Raw genomic sequence first — 11,269 nt, forward strand, 5'->3', positions numbered from 1 at the left:
TAACTTGTTTACAAGAAAATTCAAATTGAATGAGATTTTAACAGTTTTTTTCTACTTCAATTTTTTTATAAAGTTCACAAAACTTGCAAAAATTTTGTGAGAATTAAACTCTAAAATTTTAATTTGTTATTATGAAAGAAAGTTTTCTTGTCTGTATAAAAACTGAAGCTATATATATAAGAAACTAAAATTTAAAAATCATGAAATGGGCACATTATAACTCATAAAATAATATCCTAGATAAACATCAAAATTTTATATTGACAAGTGTGGGTGATGCATGTTAATTGGGTATATTATTTTATTCCAAACTTAAGTCCAATTTATCAGACAAACTAGTTTAATTGAAGTGCCAAGAAAGCTTGTTTGCTTCATTTTATTCTTTTTCACGCCCATGTGCATGTGCATGTATGTTGAATAATGGGAAGATAGTTTTTCATATTACAAAAGTATAGCCTTAAAATGTTTATAATCAAATAAATGAATATTCCAAATAATACTTTTCATTTGTTAACACCAGTATGATAAGTGCAATGAGTAATACTAAATATGCTATAAGTTTATAATGGTTAATTAAAATTTGCTTGATAAAATGATATTATATTGATGACATCAAAAGTGAAATGAAGGTGTTGTTTTGACTTATATATAATATGATTTTTCACAAATTTACAAAATTTTCAAAATGTACGCACACATTTTTTCCTACTATTTTGGATCCACATTTACATAAGTTAATACCTCACATTTTACCTCAATTACCTACACATAACACACTATTATTTTGGATTTAAAATATAAAATTAATACAGTTGTTTACTTATCATTTATAAAATATATAATATATAAAATATTTAGTTTGTGTATGAATACTAGAATGAATTTGGGATGTTTGTCAACAATTACTAATTTATCAAGTATGAAAAAATGTAATACTCAAAATCCACCAAGTTATGTCCTAAACAAGTTGGGTGGCCAGATTTTTTTGTGAATCTTACCTAAAATTTTGGTGAAATTTTAAATGAACACACAATAATTTAAATGCTACCAATATGAATATGAAATGATGTATTTTTCAAAAATATTTTGTGAAGAATTAAATAGTTTGGATATCATATATTTAACAAATAAAATATGTATAATTAATTTAATATTCACAAAAATGAGTTCATACTAATTCTGTTATTTTTTAAGTTAACACAAATTTTAGGCCGACAAAACATATGTATTTAATTAATAATATTAACAATTTCAATATTTTGGGCCTTTTTCTAGTTGGTCTTAGTTTATTTCAAACCGCCCATTAACCAATTCTAGAAGATTCAAGATAAGGCCAATTATTTTAAACGGCCCAATAACCAATTCTAGAAGGTTCAAGATAACACCAATTCTAGAAACACCAATTCGAGAAGGTTCTAGTTAGCACATTTGTATTATATATATCAAGTTTGATTATTGTGATTACCATTAGCCTATGCTTATTAAGATTAGCCTATGCATATTAAGATATATGGTCCTCTGTTTCCAACACTTTTCCACATAGAGCAAACACAATAGTTTCTATATAAATCAAAGTTAAAGTGTCCTCTTTAGCATCTACAATATTAAGACATATGGTCCTCGATGTTGGCCAAAACTGTTTCACTGGTGGAGGTCAGTTCAATTTAATTCTTCACTCTCAATTTTATCAATTTGATACACGGATCTGATACTTGGATATGATTTTTCCATTTTATAAGTAATATAAGTGATGATTTATTTTAATAATATAAGTAATGATTCATTTTAGGGGTATATATGCAGGTTCCTCAAAAGTCATGAGTTGGGCACATGTAAGTAGTAGATGGATTGCTGTATGATATGACATTCCATATAATTGGTGATTTTCATTTTTAGATGGTGATCAAATTCTAGGTGTATTAGATGAATATTATTTATGATTTGAGTATTTAATTTTATTTATTTAAATAAGACAGGATTTTAGAAGATGTGTCCAATCAGAATGATAAAAGGAAACAAACTCTGGTTGGATAAATATATGTTGATCACTATGTTTATTCTAGTCCAAAACTTAAAGAAAATTCCATAATTTTTGTATATAATGTTATCAATTTTGTTTTCTTTCCACAGTTTATATTATTTATTAATTATTGTTTACAGGAAACAATGAAGATAATGCTCCAAAAATTAAAGAAGACCCAGGTAAGCAAACCATGAAAACTCTATGTATTTTTGTAGTCTTTGTTTGAGATACAAACTTGAGGCCTGTGCAATTATCTTCATATATATAAACACCATATACTATTAGTAGTGTGTAATTATAATATGTTGGTATTTAGATTTTAATTTACCAAACTAACTTTATAGTTGGGGTAACCAGGAATGCTGACCTTCTCCTTTAATCCTTTACTCGAACCCTATGCGCAATCCAGTTGAGACAGGTACTTTCTTTAAAGAGCATGCATACACCTCAGCTTCATATATAAATTTGCATTAGAACAGGGTCTTGCTTCGTTATGAAATAAGAATACGGTATGTTTTCAACCAATTCCTCATTTTTTATTGAATGATCAGCAAGGAAGCAAGGTTGGTGCTTTTGTTGACCGCCAGGATTACACTGGAGTTCTGATGCTTAGTGGGACTAGCATTACAAAATAAGGTAGATGAGTTGGTTTTTCCCCATGGTTGTGCTTATGTATCCTTGTTCTTGTTTGATAGTGTTCCCTTTGGAATTGGTAAAAATTTTATTTGGTGTTCATTGGTATATTGATTGTTGTTTAAAATTTCCTTAGCGCGTCACTTTATAGATTTTCCAAACAGTTGGTGCACCACCTAAGTTCTATAACAGTTAGTGTCGAAACACAAGTTGAAGACTTTTACAAGGAAATTTGGAAAAAAGAAGTGGCAAGACACTTGTGGATGGCATGTAGTTATTCAAATAAGCAATATAAAAAGTTAGAAATTTGTAACAGAGAAAATTCTAAATTCTTGAGGAATATTTAAAGTTTAGGAGCACATCCTCTACATTTTCTCTTGATTGTAGTCAAAATACAATACTTATCTCCGTGTGTGTTCATATATTGCTATGTGTATTTCAGCTTTATTCAAGCCTCAAAACAAGAAGATAGATGAATAGTGAAGGAGGTACTGTTATTCTCCTATAAATATATTTGTGTAATAGTTTCTTATTTTTTCACTACCTAACTTGTTTACAAGAAAATTCAAATTGAATGAGATTTTAACAGTTTTTTTCTACTTCAATTTTTTTATAAAGTTCACAAAACTTGCAAAAATTTTGTGAGAATTAAACTCTAAAATTTTAATTTGTTATTATGAAAGAAAGTTTTCTTGTCTGTATAAAAACTGAAGCTATATATATAAGAAACTAAAATTTAAAAATCATGAAATGGGCACATTATAACTCATAAAATAATATCCTAGATAAACATCAAAATTTTATATTGACAAGTGTGGGTGATGCATGTTAATTGGGTATATTATTTTATTCCAAACTTAAGTCCAATTTATCAGACAAACTAGTTTAATTGAAGTGCCAAGAAAGCTTGTTTGCTTCATTTTATTCTTTTTCACGCCCATGTGCATGTGCATGTATGTTGAATAATGGGAAGATAGTTTTTCATATTACAAAAGTATAGCCTTAAAATGTTTATAATCAAATAAATGAATATTCCAAATAATACTTTTCATTTGTTAACACCAGTATGATAAGTGCAATGAGTAATACTAAATATGCTATAAGTTTATAATGGTTAATTAAAATTTGCTTGATAAAATGATATTTATATTGATGACATCAAAAGTGAAATGAAGGTGTTGTTTTGACTTATATATAATATGATTTTTCACAAATTTACAAAATTTTCAAAATGTACGCACACATTTTTTCCTACTATTTTGGATCCATATTTACATAAGTTAATACCTCACATTTCACCTCAATTACCTACACATAACACACTATTATTTTGGATTTAAAATATAAAATTAATACAGTTGTTTACTTATCATTTATAAAATATATAATATATAAAATATTTAGTTTGTGTATGAATACTAGAATGAATTTGGGATGTTTGTCAACAATTACTAATTTATCAAGTATGAAAAAATGTAATACTCAAAATCCACCAAGTTATGTCCTAAACAAGTTGGGTGGCCAGATTTTTTTGTGAATCTTACCTAAAATTTTGGTGAAATTTTAAATGAACACACAATAATTTAAATGCTACCAATATGAATATGAAATGATGTATTTTTCAAAAATATTTTGTGAAGAATTAAATAGTTTGGATATCATATATTTAACAAATAAAATATGTATAATTAATTTAATATTCACAAAAATGAGTTCATACTAATTCTGTTATTTTTTGAGTTAACACAAATTTTAGGCCGACAAAACATATGTATTTAATTAATAATATTAACAATTTCAATATTTTGGGCCTTTTTCTAGTTGGTCTTAGTTTATTTCAAACCGCCCATTAACCAATTCTAGAAGATTCAAGATAAGGCCAATTATTTTAAACGGCCCAATAACCAATTCTAGAAGGTTCAAGATAACACCAATTCTAGAAACACCAATTCGAGAAGGTTCTAGTTAGCACATTTGTATTATATATATCAAGTTTGATTATTGTGATTACCATTAGCCTATGCTTATTAAGATTAGCCTATGCATATTAAGATATATGGTCCTCTGTTTCCAACACTTTTCCACATAGAGCAAACACAATAGTTTCTATATAAATCAAAGTTAAAGTGTCCTCTTTAGCATCTACAATATTAAGACATATGGTCCTCGATGTTGGCCAAAACTGTTTCACTGGTGGAGGTCAGTTCAATTTAATTCTTCACTCTCAATTTTATCAATTTGATACACGGATCTGATACTTGGATATGATTTTTCCATTTTATAAGTAATATAAGTGATGATTTATTTTAATAATATAAGTAATGATTCATTTTAGGGGTATATATGCAGGTTCCTCAAAAGTCATGAGTTGGGCACATGTAAGTAGTAGATGGATTGCTGTATGATATGACATTCCATATAATTGGTGATTTTCATTTTTAGATGGTGATCAAATTCTAGGTGTATTAGATGAATATTATTTATGATTTGAGTATTTAATTTTATTTATTTAAATAAGACAGGATTTTAGAAGATGTGTCCAATCAGAATGATAAAAGGAAACAAACTCTGGTTGGATAAATATATGTTGATCACTATGTTTATTCTAGTCCAAAACTTAAAGAAAATTCCATAATTTTTGTATATAATGTTATCAATTTTGTTTTCTTTCCACAGTTTATATTATTTATTAATTATTGTTTACAGGAAACAATGAAGATAATGCTCCAAAAATTAAAGAAGACCCAGGTAAGCAAACCATGAAAACTCTATGTATTTTTGTAGTCTTTGTTTGAGATACAAACTTGAGGCCTGTGCAATTATCTTCATATATATAAACACCATATACTATTAGTAGTGTGTAATTATAATATGTTGGTATTTAGATTTTAATTTACCAAACTAACTTTATAGTTGGGGTAACCAGGAATGCTGACCTTCTCCTTTAATCCTTTACTCGAACCCTATGCGCAATCCAGTTGAGACAGGTACTTTCTTTAAAGAGCATGCATACACCTCAGCTTCATATATAAATTTGCATTAGAACAGGGTCTTGCTTCGTTATGAAATAAGAATACGGTATGTTTTCAACCAATTCCTCATTTTTTATTGAATGATCAGCAAGGAAGCAAGGTTGGTGCTTTTGTTGACCGCCAGGATTACACTGGAGTTCTGATGCTTAGTGGGACTAGCATTACAAAATAAGGTAGATGAGTTGGTTTTTCCCCATGGTTGTGCTTATGTATCCTTGTTCTTGTTTGATAGTGTTCCCTTTGGAATTGGTAAAAATTTTATTTGGTGTTCATTGGTATATTGATTGTTGTTTAAAATTTCCTTAGCGCGTCACTTTATAGATTTTCCAAACAGTTGGTGCACCACCTAAGTTCTATAACAGTTAGTGTCGAAACACAAGTTGAAGACTTTTACAAGGAAATTTGGAAAAAAGAAGTGGCAAGACACTTGTGGATGGCATGTAGTTATTCAAATAAGCAATATAAAAAGTTAGAAATTTGTAACAGAGAAAATTCTAAATTCTTGAGGAATATTTAAAGTTTAGGAGCACATCCTCTACATTTTCTCTTGATTGTAGTCAAAATACAATACTTATCTCCGTGTGTGTTCATATATTGCTATGTGTATTTCAGCTTTATTCAAGCCTCAAAACAAGAAGATAGATGAATAGTGAAGGAGGTACTGTTATTCTCCTATAAATATATTTGTGTAATAGTTTCTTATTTTTTCACTACCTAACTTGTTTACAAGAAAATTCAAATTGAATGAGATTTTAACAGTTTTTTTCTACTTCAATTTTTTTATAAAGTTCACAAAACTTGCAAAAATTTTGTGAGAATCAAACTCTAAAATTTTAATTTGTTATTATGAAAGAAAGTTTTCTTGTCTGTATAAGAAGCTGAAGCTATATATATAAGAAACTAAAATTTAAAAATCATGAAATGGGCACATTATAACTCATAAAATAATATCCTAGATAAACATCAAAATTTTATATTGACAAGTGTGGGTGATGCAAGTTAATTGGGTAAATTATTTTATTCCAAACTTAAGTCCAATTTATCAGATAAACTAGTTTAATTGAAGTGCCAAGAAAGCTTGTTTGCTTCATTTTATTCTTTTTCACGCCCATGTGCATGTGCATGTATGTTGAATAATGGGAAGAAAGTTTTTCATATTACAAAAGTATAGCCTTAAAATGTTTATAATCAAATAAATGAATATTCCAAATGATACTTTTCATTTGTTAACACCGGTATGATAAGTGAAATGAGTAATACTAAATATGCTATAAGTTTATAATGGTCAATTAAAATTTGCTTGATAAAATGATATTTATATTGATGACATCAAAAGTGAAATGAAGATGTTGTTTTGACTTATATATAATATAATTTTTCACAAATTTACAAAAGTTTCAAAATATACGCACACATTTTTTCCTACTATTTTGGATCCACATTTACATAAGTTAATACCTCACATTTTGCCTCAATTACCTACAAATAACACACTATTATTTTGGATTTAAAATATAAAATTAATACAGTTGTTTACTTATTATTTATAAAATATATAATATATAAAATATTTTATTTGTGTATGAATACTAGAATGAATTTGGGATGTTTGTCAACAATTACTAATTTATCAAGTATGAAAAAATGTAATACTCAAAATCCACCAAGTTCTGTCCTAAACAAGTTGGGTGGCCAAACTTTTTTGTGAATCTTACCTAAGATTTTGGTGAAATTTTAAATGAACACACAATAATTTAAATCCGACCAATATGAATATGAAATGATATATTTTTCAAAAATATTTTGTGAAGAATTAAATAGCTTGGATATCATATATTTAACAAAAAAATATGTATAATTAATTTAATATTCACAAAAATGAGTTCATACTAATTGTGTTATTTTTTAAGTTAACACAAATTTTAGGCAGACAAAGCATATGTATTTAATTAATAATATTAACAATTTCAATATTTTGGGCCTTTTTCTAGTTGGTCTTAGTTTATTTCAAACGGCCCATTAACCAATTCTAGAAGATTCAAGATAAGACCAATTATTTTAAATGGCCCAATAACCAATTCTAGAAGGTTCAAGATAACACCAATTATAGAAACACCTATTCCAGAAGGTTCTAGTTAGCACATTTGTTATTATATATATCAAGTTTGATTGTTGTGATTACCATTAGCCTATGCTTATTAAGATTAGCCTATGCATATTAAGATCTATGGTCCTCTATTGCCCACACTTTTCCATATAGAGCAACCACAATAGTTTCTATATAAATCAAAGTTAAAGTGTCCTCTTTAGCATCTACAATATTAAGACATATGGTCCTCGATGGTGGCCAAAACTGTTTCACTGGTGGAGGTCAGTTCAATTTAATTCTTCACTCTCAATTTTATCAATTTGATACATGATCTGATACTTGAATATGATATTTCCATTTTATAAGTAATATAAGTGATGATTTATTTTAATAATATAAGTAATATCCTAGATAAACATCAAAATTTAAAAATATCACATAAAGCTGAAGCTATATATATAATAACCTAAAATTTAAAACTCATGAAATGGACATATTATAACTCATAAAATAATATCCTAGATAAACATCAAAATTTTATATTGACAAGTGTGGGTCATGCAAGTTAATTGGGTATATTATTTTATTCCAAACTTAAGTCAATTTATCACATAAACTAGTTTAATTGAAGTGCCAAGAAAGCTCAATAATCAGTTTTTTGCTTCATTTTATTTTTTTCAGGCCCATGTGCATGTGTATGTATGTTGAATAATGGGAAGATAGTTTTCCATATTACAAAAGTATAGCCTTAAAATGTTTATAATCAAATAAATGAATATTTCAAATGATACTTTTCATTTGTTAACACTAGTATGATAAGTGAAATGAGTAATACTAAATATGCTATAAGTTTATAATGGTCAATTAAAATTTACTTGACAAAATGATATTTATATTGATGACATCAAAAGTGAAATGAAGATGTTGTTTTGACTTATATATAATATGATTTTTCACAAATTTACAAAATTTTCAAAATGTAGCACACATTTTTTCCTACTATTTTGGATCCACAATTACATAAGTTAATACCTCACATTTTGCCTCAATTACCTACACATAACACACTATTATTTTGGATTTAAAATATAAAATTAATACAGTTGTTTACTTATTATTTATAAAATATATATTATATAAAATATTTTGTTTGTGTATGAATACTAGAATGAATTTGGGATGTTGGTCAACAGTTACTAATTTATCAAGTATGAAAAAATGTAATACTCAAAATCGACCAAGTTCTGTCCTAAACAAGTTGGGTGGCCAAACGTTTTTGTGAATGTTACCTAAAATTTTGGTTAAATTTTAAATGAACACACAATAATTTAAAACCGACCAATATGAATATGAAATGATGGATTTTTCAAAACTATTTTATGAAGAATTAAATAGCTTGGATATCATATATTTAACAAAAAAATATGTATAATTAATTTAATATTCACAAAAATGAGTTCATACAAATTCTGTTATTTTTTAAGTTAACACAAATTTTAGGCCAGATTGGAAAATAAAACCGAAGAAAGTATTAAAGTTCTACGATCAGATCATGGACGAGAATACTTAATCCTCGAGTTTAAAGGGTTCTTGAAGGAGTGTGGTATCGTATCACGGCTTACTCCTCCTGGAACGCCTCAATGGAAAGGAGTTTCTGAGAGGAGAAATCATACCTTGTTGGACATGGTGCGATCGATGATGAGTCTAGCAGATCTTCCAATATATTTATGGAGTTATGATCTAGAAATGACTGCATATACACTAACCGAGTTCCAACTAAATTGGTTCAAAAGACTCTATATGAGATATGGACTAAGAAACGTCATAGCATGTCATTTATGAAAGTATGGGGATGCGAAGCATTTGTAAAATGCTTGGTCTCTGACAAGCTAGGACCAAAATCAGATAAATATTTTTTGTGGGATATCCTGAGGAAACAAAAGGGTATACCTTTTATAATCCTACTGAGAACAAAGTGTTTGTTGCTCGGACCGCTATATTTCTTGGAAGAGAGTTACTTTCTAAGAAAATAGTGGGAGGATAATAGATCTTGATGAAGATCGAGATGTACAAAATAATATTGAACCAGAGTTGGAAAGTGAGCAGGATGTAAATCAAGATGTTCCTGCTCCGAAAACACAGGTTGTTCGTAGATCTATTAGGGCTCGTCACGAGTTAGAGAGATATTATGGATTTCTCTTGACTCAGGATAATAATGTGATGCTAATAGACAATGGTGATCCTCTTACCTACCAAGAATCTATGAACAGCCCAGACTCCGAGAGATGGCTAGAGGCCATGAAATCTGAGATGGAATCCATGTACCAAAATAAAGGGGTAAAAAATATAGGGTGCGAGTGGGTTTTCAAGAAGAAAACTGACATGGATGGTAAAGTGCAGACCTATAAGGCGCAACTAGTGGAAAAAAGTTTCAAACAAATACATGGTATAGACTATGATGAGACTTTTTCACCAGTTTCTATGGTCAAGTCCATCAAGATTTTTCTAGCAATAGCTGCTTATTCCGACTATGAGATTTGGAAAATGGATGTCAAAACTGCTTTTTTAAATAGGGGCCTTGAAGAGGATATTTACATGATACAACGTGAGGGTTTTGTTGATCCAAAGTTTTATAAGATGGTTTGTAAGTTGCTTCGACCTATTTATAGATTGAAGCAAGCCTCAAGGAGATCAGATCGTTATTTTGATGAAAGAATCAAAGAGTTTGCATTATTCAAAATGATGCACCTATTCACTTCCTCTTCCATATCTAACTCTTCAGTTCCTACTTCTCTTTAAACTCTCTCTCTCTTAATCTTTTCATTTTCTTTTCTCATTCTACCCTCTCATTCTCTCAAAATCCTATCCTTTTCTCTCTTAACCCTAAAATCTTCCTTCTTCCATGGCCCGCCGTTCAAGATCCACCGCTAACCAAACCCTGACCACTGGTCCTTCTGGTTCGGAGCGTCGTCGTGTTGCTGTAGTTGTTTCCGAAGCATCAAGCGAAGTATCTCTTGATTCTTTTGAACGTCATGCAAAGGAAAGTACTACCAAGGTGTGGCACAAGTCTATTTTGAAAGAGAGATTGTGTGATTTTGATGATCTTACTAAGATCGGTGTATCAGCGTTATTTGAAGTCGTTGTGTGTGCTGGATTGTTGTTGCCTTCAGATGTGATCTATCCAGATTTATTGAAGGAGTTCTATGCGAATTTTTCAATTTTGTCTGACAATATTATGTTCTCTTCGGTGAAAGGAAGTCCGGTTTGCTTTAAGGCGGATTTGTTGGCCCGGCTCACAGGAGTATCTGATCAAGGAAGCAAGGTTGGTGCTACTGTTGACCGCCAGGATTACACTGGAGTTCTGATGCTTAGTGAGACTAGCATTACCAAATAAGGTTTTTGTTATTTGAGTTCCAGAGATGAGTTGGTTTTTCCCGACGGTTGTGGTTATGTATCCTTGTTCTTGTTTGATAGTGTTCCCTTTGGAGTTGG

The sequence above is a fragment of the Apium graveolens genome, chromosome 8, assembly GCF_009905375.1.
Source record: "Apium graveolens cultivar Ventura chromosome 8, ASM990537v1, whole genome shotgun sequence".
Taxonomy (NCBI): Eukaryota; Viridiplantae; Streptophyta; class Magnoliopsida; order Apiales; family Apiaceae; genus Apium; species Apium graveolens.